This window comes from Pan troglodytes, chromosome 10, assembly GCF_028858775.2.
Source record: "Pan troglodytes isolate AG18354 chromosome 10, NHGRI_mPanTro3-v2.0_pri, whole genome shotgun sequence".
NCBI classification, from domain to species: domain Eukaryota; kingdom Metazoa; phylum Chordata; class Mammalia; order Primates; family Hominidae; genus Pan; species Pan troglodytes.
Window position 1 is genome coordinate 83,891,204 of NC_072408.2, and position 22,456 is coordinate 83,913,659.

Genomic DNA, 22,456 nt, shown 5'->3' on the forward strand with positions numbered 1-22,456 from the left:
ACTACTTCTGTCCTTTTCCTACTTTCTGAGGGGCTTCCTTATTATTTCCTCTGTGTGTGTGTGTGTGTGTGTGTGTGTGTGTGTGTGTGTGTGTGTTTTGAGACAGCATCTTGCTCTGTCACCCAGGCTGGAGTGCAGTGGTGCCAACCTGGCTTACTACAGCCTTGACTTCCTGGACTCAAGTGATCCTCCTGCCTTAGCTTCCTGAGTAGCTGGGACCACAGTAGTGCACCGCCGTGCCTGGCTAATTTTTTATTTTTTATTTTGTAGAGAGAGGGTCTTGACATATTGCTCAGGCTAGCCTCAAACTTCTAGGCTCAAGCAATCCTCCTGCCTGGGCCTCCCAAGCTGTTGGGATTACAAGCTTGAGCTGCTGTGCCTGGCAATTATTTCTTTTAGTCTTTCTGCTATTTTAAATTTCTACAATCATCTTTTAAATTTTTAAACATCAATTTTATAGAGGTATAATTTATACAAACAAAACACACTTATTTAAGGGTACAGCTTAATAAGATTTGACCATGTATACTCAATCAATACATGGACATTTCAATTACACCAGAATGTTTCCTCATGTTCCTTTGCAGGGTTTTATTGTACATCTTTTTTATCTGTTTACTTTTAACCTATCTATTTTTATATTTAAAGTGGCTCCTTGTACATAGCATATAGTTGTGTTTTTATTCTTTATGCAGACTGACAACCTCTGCCTTTTAATTGGCATGTTTAGATCATTTCATTTAATGTAATTATTTATCTGGTTGGATTTAAATAGACCATCCATTATGCCATTGGTTTTCTATTTGTCCATCTAATAATTGTTCATTTTTCCTATTTTTCTACCTTCTTTTGGATTAATTGAATATTTTTTTACTGTTCAATTTTGTTTTTACTCTTGGTTTATTCACTATAATTCTACTACCATCTTTTAATTTCTTTCAAGAGATTCTTTTTGATTTCTGAGTATTCGTTTTTATGCCATCCTATTTTGTCTCATAGGTACATTTTTCTATAAAAAATATTAATACATTTTTGAGGTTTTCTTTCCATTGCACAGTCTTTCCAAGTTTCTTGCCTCTGTCTATTTGTCTTCCTTAACAAATTTTTGTAAACATTCGTGGTATACAACATGATGTTTTGAAATATGTGTACATTGTGGAATGGCTAAATCAAGCTAATCAATATATGCATTACCTCACAAAAGTATCAGCTATTTGTGGCAAGAATATTTAAAATCTACTTTTTAAGCAATTTTCAAGTATACATTATTATTAACTATAGTCACCATCGTACAATAGATCTCTTGAACTTATTCCTCCTGTCTAACTGAAATTTTATATCCTTTAACTTACATATCCCCATTTCCCCTCTTGTTACTTCCTACCTCTTCCATGAGTTTGACTTTTATAGATTTCATATATAAGTAAGATAATGCAGTATTTGTCTTTCTGTGCTTGGCTTATTTAACTGAACATAATGTCCTCCAGGTTCATTCATGTTGTTACGAATAACAAGATTTTCTTTTTTTAAGGCTGAATAGTATTCCAGTGTGTATGTACAGCCGATTCTCTATATCCACAAGTTCTGCATCTGCAAATTCAACCAACTTTGGAATAAAAAGATTTTTAAAAATGACAGCAGTAGAAAACAGAAACAAAAAACGATACTATATAACAGCTATTTACATAGCATTTACATTGTATTAGGTATTACAGGTAATCTAGAGAGTTTTTTTTGTTTGTTTGTTTGTTTGTTTTGAAACGGAGTCTCGCTCTGTCGCCCGGGCTGGAGTGCAGTGGCGCGATCTCCGCTCACTGCAAGCTCCGCCTCCCGGGTTCATGCCATTCTCCTGCCTCAGCCTCCAGAGTAGCTGGGACTACAGGCGCCCGCCACCATGCCCGGCTGATTTTTTGTATTTTTTAGTAGAGACGGGGTTTCACCGTGTTAGCCAGAATGGTCTGGATTTCCTGACCTCGTGATCCGCCCGCCTCGGCCTCCCAAAGTGCTGGGATTACAGGAGTGAGCCACCGCGCCCGGACTAGAGATGATTTAAAGTATATGGAAGGTTATGTGTAGGTTATATGCAAATACTATGCTATTTTATATAAGGAACTTGATAATCTGAGGATTTGATATCCTTGAGGTATTTGAGAGACAATTATATATTATATTTTCTTTATTAATTTATCTATTGATAGACACTGAGTTTGATTCTGTATCTTGGGTATCATGAATAACACTGCAATGAACACAGGAGTACAGATATCTCTTCAATATCCTAATTTCATTTCCTTTTGATATATACCCAAGAGTAGAATTGCTGAATCATATGATAGTTCTATTTTTAAATCTTAAGTCTCCTAAGAGACTTTCCTCAATGTTTCATGGCATACCATAAGGGATTCCAGTTTAGATATTGACCTACCAACCAAATGGAATCCTTTCTCTTTTGGAGTTTATAAGGTAAGGCACACAGCAGGAGAACAATTAGGCAGCAGTAGGACAGCCACATTGAAGAGAGGCTGGGACAAAGGGAAGCTGAGTCACAAGAATGAGTCAACAGCTCATGACCATTTCAGGGGATGACAAACAGATGCTGTGGGGTCTCTGGGACTGTGGATGTCTATTGTTTTCTGAATGGGGATGAATAACTTACCAGGTCCATGAAGGCGAACTGAGCGACTACTGAAATAAGTTTCTGGGTTGTCCATTTCCTTGTACATCCTTGCAACCAATTCCTACTACACGGTTAAACCAATAATACTTGTGTCTTGTAACCTAAAGGATTGTATTAGGACTGTTTGTATCCTGAAGGAACCCCTTTAGGGTTCTCTAGAGAGACAGAACCAGTAGGATAGATATATATGTATAAAGAGGAGTTTATTAAGTATTAACTCACATAATCACAAGGTCCCACAATAGACCATTTCCAAGCTGACGAACAAGAAGAGCCAGTTCCAGTCCCAAAACTGAAGAACTTGGAGTCAGATGTTCAAGGGCAGGAAACATCCAGTATGGGAGAAAGATGTAGGCTGGGAGGCTGGGCCAGTTTAGTCTTTTCACATTTTTCTGCCTGCTTTATATTCTAGCCATGCTGGCAGCTGTTTAGATGGTGCCCACCCAGATTAAGAGTGGGTCTGCCTTTCCCAGCCACTGACTCAAATGTTAATCTTCTTTGGCAACACCCTCACAGACACACCCAGGATCAATACTTTGTATCCTTCAATCCAATCAAGTTGACCCTCAGTATTAACCATCACAAAGGCCTTAGCACACACAAACAATACAAAGTTGAATTAGAAGAAATAATTAATATAAAGTTAAAATCTGCAGGCTATAGATTTTTGGCTAACAGTTTCACAAAATTCCCATTTTCTCTGGGTGCCTGTAAGGCATATAGACACTAAGAGTGTGTACTCTGTGAGGAATGCTATGTGGATTTGAATCCTGGTTGTGTGACCTGAGCTTCTCTGAGCTATATTTCCTCATCTGCAGGGATAATAATCAAAGATAGTTCCAGAATTTCTTTTCAGAAGAGGCTTGTGCTGGCAATCTGGCTGAAAGGGGAGCTTTACACTGAGCTTGCATTGCACTTTTCAAAAATGTCAATTGTCCACATCAAAGAGTCAGGAATGGGTAATGGTGATTGTTGGTGTGTGTTATGCGTATGTTAAAGACACCCAGTTGTACCATCATTCATAATAACAACACTGGTTTCTTATGAAGGCTAAATTAAATCATATATTTAAAAAGTTTAATATAATGACGAGCAATAAAGTATCCTATACATTACTAATGATAGTATTAAATTGTTATAATAGTTTTATTATCAAGCAAATGAATGAATGAGTTATGACTAGGAAGAGCAAGAATGTCTTGAAGTAAGAGGTAGAAGCAGGTTCTGGTGTTTCTACATTGGTTCTTACCAACAGGCTTAATAAACATCTAGTACAAATCTAGAATTGAATGAGTATTAGTTTGTTTGCTGTACTAAATCGTATCTCTTTAACTCTCCAGAGAACTCCTCCTCTGTGGTCACTGCCTGTGTTGAAACTATCTGCTCACTGGATCTTTGCTCTGTTACTGTGTCATGCCCTCTTACAACTGCATTTCTAGGGGACTGCCTTTATAGTGTGTACAATGATTTGCTCCCCAAAGATGCTGCTTCTGATTTTTATATTTTTGTCCTGACAGTCAATTCAGTTTCAGCTCCTGATGGCCAGGCACCCTATTGTTTTTCCTGGATTGTTTCCTGCATCAAGTCTTTATTTACTTTGCAAATCTCATATACCTATAGGATAGGGCTGAGACAAGGCACATGGAAACAACCCCCAATGTAGATACAAAAGATATAGTAAAATTATACTGTTAAGCAAATCTTATAAAATGTATTTCTCTTATTTTTGCTCTTTCAGAACTTCCCATGAATTATCATCTAAGTTGAGACATAGTTTTAGGAAGCCGTTGTTGCTGACGCTTGAAGAATTAATGCTCTTTGAGGCAGAACGGGGGCATCTATTTGCCTGCTCCAACTGTTTAAGATAACTCAGCATTCCCATGCACACACATATAGAACTAAATTTGCTTTGATGATATCTCCTTTTTCATCACTGTCATGCTTGCTTCTACTTACATTACTTACTGCTTTTTCATGCTAGATTTGGTGTTGCTTTGGTTTGGCTTTTCTGAACAGGTTTCAGCTTGATTTGTCCCTTTATCTCCATGCGGCCCTTAAATGCAACTCCATTGTCCACAGCTTTGACTTGTGGTCTTTAGGAGGGGCCTCTCCCTTTGACCCTTCAGTGATTCATCCATCCTTCCTTGGTCATGGGTTGGAAGTTGGGGAGTTGGATATTCTCCAGATTTTAAGGACTTTGGCTATCATCAGGATGGCCAGCTCTCAACATTTATTTCTATTAACACACAGGAAGGATGACTTTCACATAAACAACACATTCCCACTGGTGTAGCTGGGTTTACTAAAACTCCTACCACACTAGAAATATCTTTAGTCTTTTTCTCCAACTCAAGAATGCAACTAGAAGTGTTAGCAAGAATGGCATTATTAGTAGGATATCTTTAAGTTGACTGTGATTTATAAACATCATTACTTTTAATACAAAATAATACTTCAGATGTAATTCAAAATTGGATAAGATACTTCAGTTATTTTTAAGCTTTTTATTTTTAAAGCAATGGAATTCTTTTTTATCAGGGGCCTTTAACTAAGAAGCCCAACATATAAAAAAAATTGAGAAAATTTCACTGATTGGATTAGGATGGGGTCCAGAACTTGATTCCTTCAGTGTTCTGTGAACCCTAAAGCCCCTCAATAAAATCCTTTGGGCTTTGCACTGCACAATTTGAAAACTCAATGGCCTTGCTTACATTGTAAATAACAAGCAATGATTCCGTGGAGTTGGAACCACTGAACTGTGACAGCATAGTACCACTTGGAATATTGGAACTGAACTTCAGTGCACTGCCCTATTCCATCATTACCATGTTTCTCCAGGCCATTTGGTAATTTTCAGACTCTTCTTGTGACTCATGAAAATGACCTAGGAGACAAGGATGCCTGGACTCCTGCCCTCTCCTAGGCTCTCAATGCCATCTCATCTTCATCCAACTCACCCTCTTCTGCCTGGCTCTTGTTTTCTTGAGTGCCATCTGTCCACTTTGCCGTGCCCTCTGGAACCCTCTTTCATTGTCAATATACTCCATTATCTACTCCACACCAAGTTTTGCTCTTTTCTGTATGTTTCCTTATCTTAGTTAATGACAACACCATCTTCCCCCTGCTCTCTAAGTCATCATCCCTGATTACTCCCTCTCAAGTACCCTCCACTTCAAATTAGTCACCAATTCCTATGAATTCTATTTCTGAAGTGTCTCACAAATCTGACACCATCATCTCTCCTCTAAGCTGTTAAAATAACTCCTTGAACACACACCTTTGAATATAGTCTGTACTTTAAAAAGTTTTCTAAATGCAGTGCTTATTAGTTTTAATCTTTCCCAAATGTCTGTGCCATCATTCTTGGCTTCACCCCTGCTTGTTTATATTCTTCCTGGCTTTAATCTCATATTTGGATAAAGATATTTAAGATGTTTTTCTATGCAATGTTTATAGTGGGCTGTCTTTTGAAAGACCAATAGTCATAGCCTTAAGGTAAGATTTATATATATAATATATATATATAATAAATTTTAGCAATTTTACTTACTTTTATTTTCTTTTTTATTATATATATTTTTATTATACTTTAAGTTCTAGGGTACATGTGCACAATGTGCAGGTTTGTTACATATGTATACGTGTGCCATGTTGGTGTGCTGCACCCATTAACTCGTCATTTACATTAGGTATATCTCCACTTACTTTTATTTTCTAGAGAAGAAGTTCTCAACCTTGGTTTTATTTTGATCAGGTAGTTTGGAGATCAAAATACCAGGGAGAAGTAAAATAATAGCATGCTTGGAAGCGTGCATGACTCAAAGTAATTTTTACATTGCAGTTGGTCAAAAATCTGAGTTTTCTCAAGGGAGGGTGACATGTTTGATAACATCATCTGATGTGTATAACTTAAACCTCCCAGTGTCTCAGTTTCCTCGTTTGTAAAGTGGATATCTTAATGTAATCCAGATCAATGATACCCAGATTATAGGAAGGCAAAGTTAATTGTATGATTAATGCAGAATTCCTAGCACAGGGTGTTACTCAAAATGAACTTTCAATGACTAGGAGGCATTACAATCAATCCAGAGAAGAGACGTCAGGAAATTTTACAGCTTATAGGTCTTACCTGACCCGGAGATGTATTAAGTTTTGATTGTACTGTGTTTTTTATTCTTTTAAGGTGAATTGGTTACCAACATTAACAAACTGGGGGGATATTATATAAAATACATATTTTAGTTTTCTTTTGAAACACTTGAAGATGTGGTAATACTAATTGATAGTGGTCAAGAACGCTATAAAGTTAATCCTAGTCACTGCTCTATCTATTACTTTATACCAAAGGTGCTTTATTCTTTCACTACCAGTCTGTTTCCACCTCCTGGTCTGAATAATTTTGGTGGACCTGTCCTGTTACTTTAGGGATTAATAAATTTGATTTAAATTACATCAACTTTTGCAAATGATAGTACTCTCTCTTCAAAGAGCAAGCATGAGTCATGCTCTTCTGATGGCCTTTCTGATGTAGTTTAAAGAGTTACAAAGCTGTTCATACTCGGTAAACACGTCCCATTTGAAAAACTGTGGTAGGCATGAGTGTCTCCTTGAGAAACACCCTGTTGTTTCTCTCAAGGATTTTGTTATCTAGTAAGAAGGAAAATACAAGGACATGTGTAATCATACATCAGGGAATAATGTGGTTATGTCCAATAATAGAAGTACAGAGAGCTGTTGTGCCACAGAGAGAAAAAGTGTATTTGGATGAAATCTGGGAAAGAACAGTGCAGTCTTCATGAAGCGTTTCATTTATTCAGCAAATGCATTTAGCGACATTACACAGAGGAATAAGTGGTGTGTATTGGGCATACAGAACCTGCTCTTAAAGGACAGGGAGTCTAATAAGGGAGAGATGAGCAAGTGAGACCAGCAAAGTATTATAGGGAAAGACTATAAGGGAAGTGGATAACAAATAGTTTAGTGCAGTGATTGATTCTACCTGAAGTTAGAGACATAGGGAAATTTATCTTGGGGGACTCCAAAGAGGATATAACTCTCACATTTGGAATTTAAATGGTGAGCAAGCACTCAGGTAATGAAGAGGAGATAAGAGTGAGTTTTAGGTAGATTAAGCCAAAGAAAGTAAGATATGTTAATTGAATTTTAAAGAAAAGATAGGGTTTTAATAGTTATACATGGAAATTTGGTGTATTAGGTAGAGAGAAGAGCCATAATTAAGGCATGTGGTTTAGGGCATATTCAAGATTGATCAATAACTCGCTTTGACCCCATCAGAGTGTAGTGAGAGTTTAGAGTAGAAAGCAAGGTGGGTTTTTGATTATGGAAGGCCGTGGGAGCCAAAGCAAAAAGTTTAACTTTAGGAAATGGGGCGTGCCAGAATGTTCTCGAATGTGGAAAGACAGGCCCAAGGCTAAACTGTAAGAGGAGAATTCTGGTGACAAATGTGGGTGCGGGTGGATCATAGTGAGGAGAGACTGGTGTGTGTGTGGGAAGGGGAGGTGAGATTAACTGGACTTGAGACTGCTGAGTCTCTTAAGGATTATTGAAGATTTTGGGGGGGGGCAATGCCCAGATGTTGCCATAACCTTATCTTTTGTTTTAAAATGAAAGTATTATGTAAACAGAGAGGAGAATAAAAATATTATGTAAAAAGAGAGGAAAACTACACAAATAAACGTTGTACTGGGCACTGTACTGTTTGATTTTTCCAGGAGACCACTGTTGCTGAAAAGCCTTGTTTATTGTGAGGAGGAGGGGAGAAACTGGGGTGAGAAACGTTGCTACCTGTTGTAGCAGCTACCTGATCACCCAAGAGATTTGCATAATTTCTTCCTCCCACTATATCCCATTCCAGCAGCCAATATCTTAACAAAAGGGAAGCTATTATGGAAGAAAATTTAATAAAAATATTATCTAGGCATTTTTTTTGCACTATCTGTAGTCAACATTTTATGGATCCTGACTCATTCAATCCCCATAACAACACTGTGTGGTAGATTATTTATTCCATTTTACAGTTGAAATAACCAGGACTTTGAGAGGGGAAGTGACACATGCAAGGTCATGTAATGAGTAAGTGGCAGGGCTGAGATCTGAACCCAGAAATATCCAGATTCAAAGCCCATTATTTCTCCAACAAATCCATCCTATTATTTTGCATTTTTGTATTATTTTAGAAAATGCTCTTATAAAATATTATTGTTGATATATGTCTCCCAAGTTGATATCACACATCTCAAATTTGTACATTAAGGAAAGAAGCAAATTAAGGAAATTCAGATAAACAGAATACATTCCTTTCCAATTTTGTTCATGCAAGCTTAACTTTTACATACTGAAAAGCCTACTATTACAAAATTAGGCAACCACAAATGTAAATGTTATTTAGTTTTTTCTCATACTTATTAGACTGATTGTAAGAGTTGATCTCACCTAAGATTAGAAAATAGTTTTGTACATCACCTCTCACAGGAATATAAAAAATTAAACTGATAAATTTTTGTGCCATTGTGAATTCTTTATGACTGACTTGTCAATTGCTTTCTTTAGGCTATGAGCCAATGTTTATGAAGTAGCTACAATGGGCAGAGTGCTTTGCCAGGATCTGTGGAAAGTTTCAAAAGATGCAGCTGTAGACATGATTTTCATCACAAGAGAGTTATGATCTAACAAAGAAGATGGACAAAATATATAAAATAGGGGAGAACATGAGCACATATATAACTACATCTCTATGACATGAGATCATGTATGCATTACTAGAAAACAATGATGACTATAACAGTGATAGATACATGTCTAGGGACTACAAAAATGGCCAGAATTAAGCAGGAGTGCTTCTCATAGACTGAATATGATAAAGTAGTCAATTCTGAGAAAAATTTGGAAGAAATTTTATAAAATTAGAAACAAAAGAAGTCTGTAGAATTCAAATACTTTTTAGACTTTTAATCTTTCCAAGTTGTACAGTCTGTGACTAATAAGTGATATAAAATAGAAAAACTTGAAACCAATTTAGCATGCAATGTTTTACATTCTCAGTAGAGCTTATAAACTTCATTCGTTTTCAAAGTTGCTCAAATTTAAACAGAAGATAACTGGAAAGCTAGTGGGTAAAAATGAAACAGTACACAGAATCATCAAAACAAATATATATGATATTATGATAAAAGTTGCTCATATTAATTCATGATAACATTCATTATTTTAGATTTAACAGTAAAATAAGGTATTATATTGAAGTTATGATTCAGTGAAAAATCCATTGAAGTAGCAAGTATTCTCTGGGTCTTCCAGTTTTGAATATAGTTGTCAATAATTATTGATTAAGAATAATAGTCATATTCACAATAGTTTAATCTGTATTAGTGATAGCCTATGGTTCACATTAGTCATGGAATGTGGCAGTTTTGAATTAGGGGTTTGAATTCTGAAAGTCCTTAGTTTCTGCCATTCTACTCTATGTATAACCAGAAAAACAATCCTTTATGCTCCTTGAGGAAAAGTATAATACAATGGCTCAAGAGCTGGATGAAAACAGAAGGAATTATGGTTTTATTTCTGACTTAGAACAGGATTAGCTCCTACTTTGAACAAATGTTGTATATAGTAGTCCCTCGTTATCTGTAGGGGATATGTTCCAAGATGCCTGCAATTGTGGATAGTAGTGAACCAGATTGCTGTCAATTGGAACAAATTTCTGTTTATGTCTTCTACCTACAGATTTAATGCCTTTTCTATTTTGCCTAAGCACTTACGCACTGTGGATATAATTTTTGCAGTTTGAGGTAGGACAGCAAAACTAGCATGAATTTCTTTTTCCTTCTTCACAGTTTGACGAATAGATTTGTTCTTACCGTAGATCTCAGCAACCTCAGTGTATGATTTTTTTCTTTACTTATTAAGTCAAGGGCTTTCACCTTTTCACTTAAAGGAAGCACTTTGCAGCTTCTCTTTGGCATATCCGAATTGCCAGTATCACTACTCTTGCGCTTTGGGGCCATTATGAAGTCAAATAAAGATTATTTGAACTCAAGCACTGACATACCACAACAGTTAACCTAATAACTGAGGCGGCTGCTCAGTGACTAACAGTCTGGTTGATTAGGCAGCAAGGATATGCTGGACAAAGGAATGATTCACGTCCCTACATGAGACAGAGCAGGATGGCCTGAGATTTCATCATACTACTCAGAATAGCACACAATTTTAAACTCATGAATTTTTCTTTCTAGAATTTTCTATGTAATATTTTTGTACTGCAGTTGACTGCGAGTAACTGAGACTGGAAAAAGTGAAACCACAGGTAAGGAGGGACTACTACATCTTTGAGCACTGATTTTTTTTTCGTTTGTCCTTTCATTCATTCATGTTTTTATGAGGGTCTACAATGTGCTAGGTACTGTTATAAAGTGGATCAAAACAAAACTAGTCCTTGCCTTATTAGAACTTATATAATGGAGGGAAAAGAAGTAAATACTGATAAAGATGAAATTTCAGATTGTGAAAGATCTTTGAAAAAAAAGTAGGATGCTGTGAGAGAGAACCAGGGGCTGGCAGTGAACCAGTTTTAGGTTGTCTGGTTAGGAAAGTCTCTCTGAGGTAGTGACATTTGAGCAGGGACTTGAGCTGGCAATTTCAAGAGAAGAAAATGAGAAGGCCATGCCAGGCCCAGGAAACAACACTTACAGAGACCCTAGTGAAAGGATGTGGCAAGTATTAATATGAGGAAACTAGAGGAGGCTGATATGAGTGTAGCTTTGGAAATAAAGAGGAGAGTGGTCATGGGTTAGAATAAGTTTTGAGAAGCGAGATCAGCACAGGGCTTCTTACACCTTGGTCATGTTAAGGGCATTGGATTTTTATTGTAAGGACAGGGGACGCCATTGAGTTTTAGTTGAGGAATGACAGGAGCCTCAGACTGTTGTATGGAGGGTGGATTGAAGGGAGACAAAAGGAATCAGGGAGAACAATGAAGAGAAAGAACTTTAATACATTGCCTAGTTGATAGATGATGGTAGGAGACTTTCCCACAGGGATGACAGTCTAAATGAACGGAAGGGGAAAATCCCAGGATGTATTATGGAAGCAGAATGAATAAAACTCATCAATAAATCAAATGTGGGATAAGGAGAGGTGTAAAAAATGACAGGAGCTATTTATAAAAATTATATTCTGGCTTAGAATAATATACTAAACATCAAGGGCATTGCTACCAATATTATAAAGGTAGTAACTTTTTAATTAGACTTTATTTTTTGAGTAGTTTAATTTCACAGCGACATTGGGTGCAAGGTACAGAGATTCCCCAATACTCTCTGCCCTCACACATATGTAGCTTCTCCCCATATTAACCTCTGCCACCAGAGTGGGACCTGTGTTATAACTGATAAACCTGCATGATGCATCATTTCATCCAGACTTCATAGTTTACATGGCCCACAGTTTACATGGTTCACTCTTGGTGTTATACATTCTATAGTTTCAGACCAATTTATATTGACATGTACTCACTACTATAATATCATACACAGTAGTTTCATTGCCCTCAAAATATTCTGTGCTCTGCCCACTTATTCTTTTCTTACTGCTACTCACTGTAAACCACTGCTTTTTTTACTGTCTTCATAGTTTTGCCTTTCCCAGAATGTCATTTAATGGGAATTATACAGTATGTAGCCTTTTCAGATTGGTTTCTCTTACTTAGTAATATGCATTTAAGTTTCCTTCATGTCTTTTCATGGCATGATAGCTAACTGCTTTTGGCACTGAATAATATTCCATTGTCTGGACAAATTACAGTTTATCTACCGATTCACCTACTTAAGGATGCCTCAGTTGTTTCTAAGTTTTGGCAATTATAAATAAAGCTGTTTTAAACATCCATGTGTAGGTATTTGTAGGGACATGGTTCCAGTTTCTTTGGGTAAATACCAAGGAATGTGATTACTGGATCATATGGCAAGAGTATATTTAGCTTTGTAAGAAACCACCAAACTGTCTTCCAAAGTGTCTGTGCCATTTGCATTCTCACCAGCAGTGAATGAAAGTTCCTGTTTCTCCATACTCTTGCCAGCATTTGATGGTGTTAAGGTTATGGATTTTAGCCATTGTAATAGCTGTGTAGTAATTGTAAAGAAAACAACTGCTTGTTTGTTGATTGTTGCTTTTATTTGCATTTCCCAACATCAAAAAATTCAGATAATGATTTCATTTCTTTTTCCACGTGGAAGAAACATCTTGAAAAAATTTGAATGTTAAACAATACATCCTACTAAATTGTAAGAGAAACCATGAATTTAGAGATAAACCTTTAATCCAGAAGTAGCAAACACTGAAATAATTTGATACTTAAATTACAATTTTAGACCAAGAAAATCAGCCAAAGGGACTTAAAAGTATAAATAAATTGGCCTAAGAATCTTTTTTAGGGACCATCCTGCTCTTTCCTTGAAGAAAAATTACCAGTCTTAAAGACACTTTGGTTTGGAAATACTATAATATTTGAGGTTAATCACCCTTCCAGAAAAAAGTCCCTATGGGGATAAGGCAACAGTGTGGGTTACTAGAGAGAATTCAGGGATGAACAAAGAGATGGTTATTCTGAGTCAGAAAGGACTTGGTCATATATTCAGTTCTGGAAACATCAGTCATCCTTGCTGTGCAAATCAGTGAGAACGAGAAATATCTCTTGTGTTAGAGAAAGGATCTTAGTAAAAACGCCCACATGGGGCATTATCTTTGTCATAGAGAGAGACAGAATTCTAATAAATAGCATTCGAAGTAGATGGATCCATGGCGACATGTCAACCTCCTTTGGTGCCCTAGGACCATTGGTAAGTGAAGGCCCAGAAGGCAACCTAAAGTGGGAAGCAAAGAGCAAAAAAAGCTCAGATTTCTTAATTTTAACTATTACCTGATAAATGTAGTTCAATGAAATGGAATGAGCATCAACAAATGCTCCAGGGGCGCATAGAATTTCAGAGATTTCAGTAAGCTCCTGGAAGCTGACACAAAATCTGGAAGCTTATTGTAGGAGGGTCTGACACTCAGATGTAGATCTTTGGAGTCGTGTAGATAAGGGCCTTCTTCAAGCAGGACCAGGGGCTGGGAGGGATTGGAGTACAGCAGTCATTGTAGAAAAAGAACAATGAGGTCTGGGGAGCAGGAGGGAGCCTGGGGACTTAGACTTGAACTCATTGAGAATCAGGTGTGCAGAGGGCTTAAGTATCCCACAAGACTTAGTTGATGCTATCAAAAATGTGACTCAGCTCACAATAAATTACCACTTCACACCCACTAGGATGGCTAGAATAAGAAAGACAGTAAGTATTTTCAAGAATGTTGAAAAATTGAAACCCTCTTAGATCACTGGTGGGAATGCAAAATAATACAGCCACTTTGGAAAACAGGCTGGCAGTTCCTCAAATGGTTAAACATACTTACCATATGATCCAGCATTTCTACTCTTACGTATATAACAAAGAAAAATGAAAACATAAGTCTGCATAAAAACTTATATTCAAATATTTATAGCAGCATATTCATAATGGCCCAAAAGTCTATCAACTGATTAATGGATAAGTAAAATGTGGTGTATCGATACAATGAAACATTATTTGGTGATTACAGGAAATTTACTTCTACATGGTACAACATGGATGAACCTTGAAAACACTGTGCTAAGTGAAAGAAGCCAGTCACAAAGGAATACATATCGTATGATTCCATTTACATGAAATGTGCAGAATAGGTAAATCTATAAAGATAGAAAGTAGGCCAGGCACAGTGGCTCACACCTGTGATCCCAGCAATTTGGGAGGCTGTGGTGGGAGGATCCCTTGAAGCCAATAGTTCAAGACCAGCCTGGGCAAAAAGCAAGATTCCTACCTCTAAAAAGAAAAAAAGCTGGACATGGTGGCACTTTCCTGTAGTCTCAGCTACTTGGGAGGGTGAGGTGGGAGAACTGCTTGAGCCCAGGAGTTTAAGGCTGCAGTGAGCAATGATTGTGCCACTGCACTCCAGCCTGGGTAAAAGAGTAAGATCCTGTCTTAAAAAAAAAAAAAGAAAAGAAAAGAAAAGAAAAAAAAAGAAAAAAGAAAGTAGATTAGTGGCTTCCCAGGGCTTAGGGGGCGTGGAAGGGTCAGAGACAAGAGCTACGGGGTTTGTTCTTTTTTGGGGGGGGGGGTGACAGAAATCTTCTGAAATTAGTTGTGCTGACAGATGCACAACTTTGTGAATATATTAAAAGTTATTGAATTATACTCTTAAAATCATTGAATTGTGTGGTATGTGAATCATAACTTCCCCACTGCCTCCAAAATAAATATGTCTTCACTAACATCCTATCTTTGTTTCCAGTACCTTAATCTGACAAGAGTGGGCAGGGCTGATTCCCCAAGAAGGGATTGAAGATAGAGGACAAAACCAGCCCCATTTTTATTTCAATAAAAACAAAGTAGAATTATAGGTGTTAATTTTGCAGAGTTTTAATGGGTTGATTGATTTGGTGTAAACTCTGGGGCTACTGGCAATAAAAATTCTTTGGAAAAAAGACAAAGTTGAAATAATGTCAGAGAGAATACATCAGGAAAAAGGTTGAGAATGTAAGTTCTATTAAACACAACATACTTAGAGGGGGAGAAAATCACAGAAGAGCCAGCTATGGCAGCTGAAAGAGGGGCAATGCTAAAGACTCACATTTTTAATTTAAAAATCAGTGTTCCCTGGGCAGCAAGAAATTTTTGCCTATACTATATACAAAAAATTCATTCAAAGAGAATAAAAGACCTAAACCTGAGAGCTAAAACTCTAAAACCTTTAGAAGAAAACATAAGGGAAACGCTTCATGACATTGAACTTTTCAGTGGTGTCTTGGATATGATACCAAAAGCATGGACAATGAAAGAAAAAAAACCACATAGATTTCATCGAAGTAAAAACTTCTGTGCATTAAGTAACATTCTCAACAGAGTGAAAAGTCACAGAGGAAATATTTGCAAATCATATATCTGATAAGGGATTAATATCCAGAATAAATAAAGAAGTCCTACAATTTAGCAACAAGAAACAAACAACCCAATTTAAAAAATAGACAAACGGCTTGAGTAGATATTTCTCCAAAGAAGATATACAAATGAACAATAAGCACATGAAAAATGCCCAATATCACTAAAAGCAGGGAACTGCAAACCAAAACCACAATGAGATACCACCTCATATGATTAGGATGACTAAAAAACCAGAGAATAACAAGTATTGACAAGGATATGGAAAAATTGGAACCCTTGTGCATTTGTAGTGGGAATGTAAAATGGTGAAGCTGCTATGGAAAATAATATGGCAGTTCCTCAAAAAATTAAAAATGCAATTACGATATGATCCAGGCATCCTACTTCTGTGTATTGAAAGCAGGGACTTGAATGGATTTTTATACACCCATATTTATAACAGCATTGTTCACAATAGCTGAAAGGTGGAAGCAATAAAAGTGTCTAGTGACAGATGAATGGATAAAAAATAATGGCATATACTACATACAATGGAATATTATTAGCCTTAAAAAGGCAGCAAATTCTGACACATGCTATAACATGCATAGATCTGGGAGACATTATGCTAAGTGAAATAAGCCAGTCACAAGAAGATGAATATTGTATTATTCCATTTATATGAGGTACCTAGATTATTCAAAAATCATACAGACAGAAAATATAGGCCGGGCACAGTGGCACATGCCTGTAATCCCAGCACTTTGGGAGGCCGAGGTGGCGGATCATCTGAGGTCAGGAGTTCGAGACCAGCCTGACCAACATGGAGAAACCCCCTCACTACTAAAAATACAGGCGTGGTGGCACATGCCTGTAATCTCAGCTACTTGAGAGGCTGAGGCAGGAGAATTGCTTGAACCTGGGAGGCGGGGGTTGTGGTGAGCCGAGATTGCGCCATTGCACTCTAGCCTGGGCAACAAGAGCAAAACTCCATCACAAAAAAAAAGAAAGAAAGAAAGAAAGAAAGAAAATAGAATGGTAGGTTTTAGAAATTGGGTGAAAGAGAGAATGGGGAGTCATTGTTTAATAGTTTTGGAGTTTCAATTTGAAATGGTGAGAAAATTCTGGAGGTGACTTGTGGTGATGGTGGCACAACAATGTGAATGTACTAAATGCCACTGAATTACAACTGAAAAATGGCTAAAGTGGTAAATTTTTTGTTCTGTATATTTTATCTAAATACAAAACAGAAACAGGCCAGGCATGGTGGCTCACGCTTGTAATCCCAGCACTTTGGATGGCTGAGGCAGGTGGGTCACCTGAGGTTAGAAGTTTGAGACAAGCTTGGGGAACATGGTGAAACCCTGTCTCTACTAAAAATACAAAAATTAGCCAGGTACGGTGGCACGTGCCTGTAGTCCCAGCTACTCAGGAGCCTGAGACAGGAGAATCGCTGAAACCTGGGAGACGGAGACTGCAGTGAGCTGAGGTCATGCCAATGCACTCCAGCCTGGGAAAGACAGAGCAAGACTCCATCTCAGAAAACAAACAAACAAACAAACAAAAAATAGGTAGTGGGCTGGATTAGGTCTGTGAGCCATAGTTTGTGAATACCTGATCTAGGTGCACTCTTGATTCACACCAATTCAATAGCAGTGTGCCTGCCGTGGTTTGAATGTGTTCCCTCCAAAATTCAGGTGTTGCCAATGTGATGGCATTAAGAAGTGCAGCCTGTAAGAGGTGATTCAGCCCTGAGGGCTCCTCCATCATTAATGGGATTAAGGCCCTGGAGGCATTACATAGCCAGCCAGTATTTGGCCAGCTTGCCCTTCTGTCTTCTGCCTTCTAGGGACACAACAAGAAGGTCCTCATCACACCAAATACTGGCACCTTGGTCTTGGACTTCCAGCCTCCAGAACTGTAAGAAGTAAATTTCTGTTCTTTATAAATTACACAGTCACAGGTATTCTGTTATAGCAGCACAAAAGAACTAAGACAGAGACCTTGGCAAATAAGCTAATCTAAATTGTGTTTTCCTTTCAGGAATAGTATCTGTCTTTATAGGAATGTGGTAAGATAAAATAAGATAATGCAATATTTACCAAGCTCCCTGAGGATAAAAATTCCCCAGAGTGCTGGTTAAAATAAGTTTGTAGACCCAGGAGGACAAGGGGTCTGGGAAGCTAAACAAACATTAGAAAAGCCTGAGAAGCAACAACAACAACAACAAAATGCACTTGTGCTTTACTATGCTTGTACTTTACTTTTTTTTTTTTTTAAAACCACAGCCACTACTGCCCATAGTAAGTGGTCAGTAAATATACATAGCTTGTTTTTAAAAATTTATAACACCTTTGGTCAAATTTCCTTATTAGAGCTTTTTGCTATTATGCTACCTCCCCTGCCCCTAAAGTCTAGGGTATAATATGAATTTTCACAAAGGCTGAGGAAGTGCATTCTGTACACTGTTGAATAGTGAGCTTGATGCCTCTGGAAAGTCTCTGAGACACAGGTTATTTTCACAGGTGTCATTTATTAAGAATGATCAGACTTACCTCCCCAAGTCAAAGTTGGCTAACTGGAAGGCCTTTTGGGGACCGCCAGTAACTCACCTGGGTCAAGCAGGCCCTGCTGGAATTAAGAACTAAAGAGTGACTGACTTTCTGCAAGGGGACATCTGCCACTTAGCTCTTGCCCTTTCTGGCTGTGTGCAGCGTTTTCAAGAGAATACAGGCATTTGAACTTTAAAAACGTTATCAGCAAATTTTCATGATTTTTATTAGCTTATCGGCCTCCAGGTTTTCATTTTGGATCAATTCATTCAATGATGGTTAGGCTCTCACTTCTCTGGCTGAATCTTAGAGGTAAATGACCAGTGAAAGAGCAGTGCTTGCTCCTGGGAACTAAAGATGTTTAAGAATCCAAGTGTTCTAACCTGCACAATGTGCACATGTACCCTAAAACTTAAAGTATAATTAAAAAAAAAAAAAAAAGAATCCAAGTGTTTAGTATTATGGACAATGAAGGAAGTTAAACTAACTACCCAACTCCCCATTCCAGATAGCCTATGTAAGGTTTTCCCCGGGTGGCCTCACAGTTGAGGCATTCTCCCTCAAGAGATGAAATGTTAGTAAGTCCCCAAGGTACAATGTGATGTGCTTGGATTGGATTCCTGCCAATGGCTCTGTCCGGGAAAAGCAGATGGGGCTGAGTTAGGTATTAGGGCATCTTTCAACTGAGAAGCTTGTGACAAAAAGAGCAGTCTCACCTCCTGACCAAAGCTCAGTTTTCCTATAGTGTTGCCACTGCCCTCACCTACCACCATCACTAGCCTCGCTCAAATTCCTGTGCACCAGAGCGGGGAATTCATGCAGAAGCAAGAACTTCTCTTTCACTGGTTATTTACAAGGAATTGGTGAACCCCTTATTGTGTTGGAAAAGTAAACACAAAACCCGTCATTTAAGTTCCCAAATTTATTCTAATTATCTGGTATTTTGATTTATGAAGAACAGAGGCTACACTGATAAAGGACTGGAAAAAACACTGGGCTGGGAGCAAATGCCAGACCTGCTATGTAATGGATATGAGGTTTTGGGCAAATTCCTTAATGGCACTAAATCTGCTTTTTCATTTGTAAAGTAGGGATCATAGTCCTACCACAAGAATATCTTTAAAGGTCATATAATATTTTCTTCGCTGAAATGTCTTCTATTGTGCCTAGAGCTCAGTAGGCAGTGAGTGAACATTGATAGAATCAGAATGATGGAATTGCTGCTTTTAAAATAGCAGATATTGTGAGTTGAAAGGTAATGAAATAAACCACTTTTAGATTTCCAATTTTTAAGTTGATGTTTTATATAATACCTTAATGAAAGTTCTTAGGTATACTTTTTCATAAAATTTTTGTCTTGAAATAATTGTTGATTCATGTGCAGTCTTAAGAAATAATACAGAGAGTTTCCATATCCCTTTTATCCAGTTTCTTTTAATGGCAACATCTTATATAACTATAGCATAGTATCACAGCTGGGAAATTGCTATTGATAAAATCCATCAACCTTATTTAGATTTTATCAAGTTTACATGCACTCATTTATTATCTAGTTCTATGCATTTTTTATATGTATGGATTATAAAGCTCGAGAGCCAAGATACAGAGCAGTTCCATCACAAGGGTTCCTTATGATACTCTTTTATAGTCATATCCATTTCTCTCCTTCCCTCAGCCTCTAGCAACCACCAATCAATTTCCTTTCTATAATTTTGTCATTTGAAAAATGTTATATAAATGGAATCATATGGTATATAATTTGAGATGGACTGTTTTTCATTCAGAACAATTCCCTTGAGATTCATCCAAGTTGTTGCATTTATCAACAGTTCATTTCTTTTTATTGCTGAGTAGTATTTCATGATTTGGAAAGACCAAATATAGTACTAAGTACCATAGTTTGTTTATCTCTTAACTTATTGAAGAGCATTTGGCTACTAGGAGTTAATTTCTGGCTATTAGGAGTAAAACTGCTGTGAATATCCATGCATAGATTTTTGTGTGTGTACGAATCTAAATTTTCACTTGTACCTTATTTTTTTATTTTGTTAATTCATTATTTAGTGGTGCCCAGTATTTTTAGCTAATGAATAAGGAAAATATACAAATTAGCAGTGAATATTCTACATTTGTTGGTAGAATTTTTTTGGTTGAAATAGGTATAAATTTGCCATTTTGTTGATAGAATATAATTATATTATATTGCTTGACACACAGGACCTTGTATATGAGCTACATATATATATAATTTATAAATATCATATATCTGTGCCAGCTGCTGGTTAAAATGCATGGCTGCATTTACACAGGAAAGATGTCTATAGGCCAATAAACACATTTGCTTGCAAACTAGCTCCCAAGCAACATACTCTTACAATTGTAGCATGTGCTGGAATTAAATGCCGTATTACAAATAAGTACAAATATTTGCACAGTTTCCTTTATATATCCTATTTCTCCAATTCAGATTTCACAGAAGTGTTAAGTAAATATAATACTTGGCACATGCCCAGACCACATCAATTATTACTCATCTAGTGCCACTAAATGAGAAGCTCTTTGCATGGGTGATAACTGATAAGGTTACAGCAAATAAACAGTTGTTTAATAATATTAGCAAATCCATATGCAATGCTTATTTTATACCAATCACTGTGTTGATGAGTTTATATGCCTATGCTGCTTATTAATGTGAAATAATCTTCACTAAAATCCTAGGGTATATATACTATCACTAAGTTCATCTTATAGCTAGAAACAGGGAAGCACAGAGTGATAAGTAACTTTTCCAGTGTCTCATAGCTAATAATTGGTGGAACTAGGATGAACCCAGATAGACTTGTTCCAAAGACTATCATTTAACTACTATACTCTTTACAAGATTAGGATTAGCAAATCCAAATAAGCAAACAAACCAAAATAAGATTTTTTTTGAGACAGGGGTCTCCCTCTGTTGCCTAGGATGGAGTGCAGTGGCACAATCTGGGCTCACCACAGCCTCCACCTCCTGGGCTCAAGCGATCTTCCCATCTCAGCCTCCTGAGTAGCTGGGACTACAGAAATGTGCCACCACACCTGGCTAATTGTTATTGTATTTTTTTTGTAGAGACGGGGTTTCACCAGGTTGCCCAGGCTGGTCTCAAACTCCTGAGCTCAAGCAATCCACCTGCCTCGGCCTCCCAAAGTGCTGGGATTACAGGTGTGAGCCACCATGCTTGGCCACAATAAGATGTTTTAATTAAAATTGAGGACCTGGATTCTTTGCTTGTCAGGATGAAACAAGAACTCATTCTCTCAACTAAACTAGGTTTTTAAAGAAATGTGGTGTAGTGGGGATTTTCAAATACAGCCTGAGTCTTGCTTATCTTAGAATGAGAGACATCAGGGCAGGTTCACTCATGGTCTGTTAGGAAGAAGGCCTGAGAAAACTCTCCAGAATGAGCTTATTTCAAGAGAACAGACAATTAACAGGCAAGCTGGATAATTAGAAGTGGGAGCCAATTTTAAATACAACATATTGTCTGCTATTGAGATTTGCTTTTCTGCATAATGCTCATGAATTTATCTCTAGGAAACTGAGGACTAAAGATGAAAATGGGAAGAACCCATTTTCACCAAAAACTTAGTAACACAGCAAGATCAGTAAGCAAACTGTATTCGTTCTGGTTAAAGAAGCATGGTACAAAAAAAAATGAAGGGATTAAAAAGGTGAGTACAGAGAATATGGAACTTTGGTATATTTAGGGCACCAACATATTAATAACACTTGCAGCTTCAACCAAACCCTGCCCCCAGAACCATGAGAATAGTCAATATCTTTTATGGGAGCATCTGGCAAAATCCAGAATGAAGCTCTGGCTCTGATGTCTGGGGCCAGTGGTTTTTATCAGTAGTATGAGGCCGTGCTTTTTGTCATTAGGTTATAGTGCCCTTGGCACAGATATCAGCACCACGGACAGCAGACGCTGATGGTGTACTAGGGTACCTCCCTTACAAGACTTCGCAAGTCAGTGGCAGGTTCAACACTGGACACTCCAAATGGGGGCTGAAGAAGTGTTGAGAAAGAATGAGGGGGACCAAGCAGAAGTGGAGAAGATGGTTTTTTGCCTGCTCATTTAAGAGAAACCTCAAAAGGGCACACAGAAAAATTTGAAGATAGAGAAGGAGAGCTTTTAGAGAATGGAGACTCTAAAAAATGGTGGGGCTGCATCTGGAGA

General features: G+C 37.5%; 1 long non-coding RNA gene across 2 annotated transcripts in view; it reads left to right on the forward strand.

Moving 5' to 3' along the window:
- Positions 1–5,503: 5,503 nt before the first annotated feature.
- LOC107967775 (uncharacterized) overlaps positions 5,504–22,456 on the forward strand; it is a 46,802-nt gene continuing 29,849 nt past the window's right edge. The window contains exons 1-3 of one of the 2 annotated variants that reach the window (XR_001708489.3): positions 5,504–6,172; positions 17,537–17,607; positions 21,811–21,947. This is a non-coding gene — a long non-coding RNA (uncharacterized LOC107967775). The remainder of the gene's footprint in view (positions 6,173–17,536; positions 17,608–21,810; positions 21,948–22,456) is intronic. The other variant, XR_001708490.2, reaches the window with a different exon arrangement.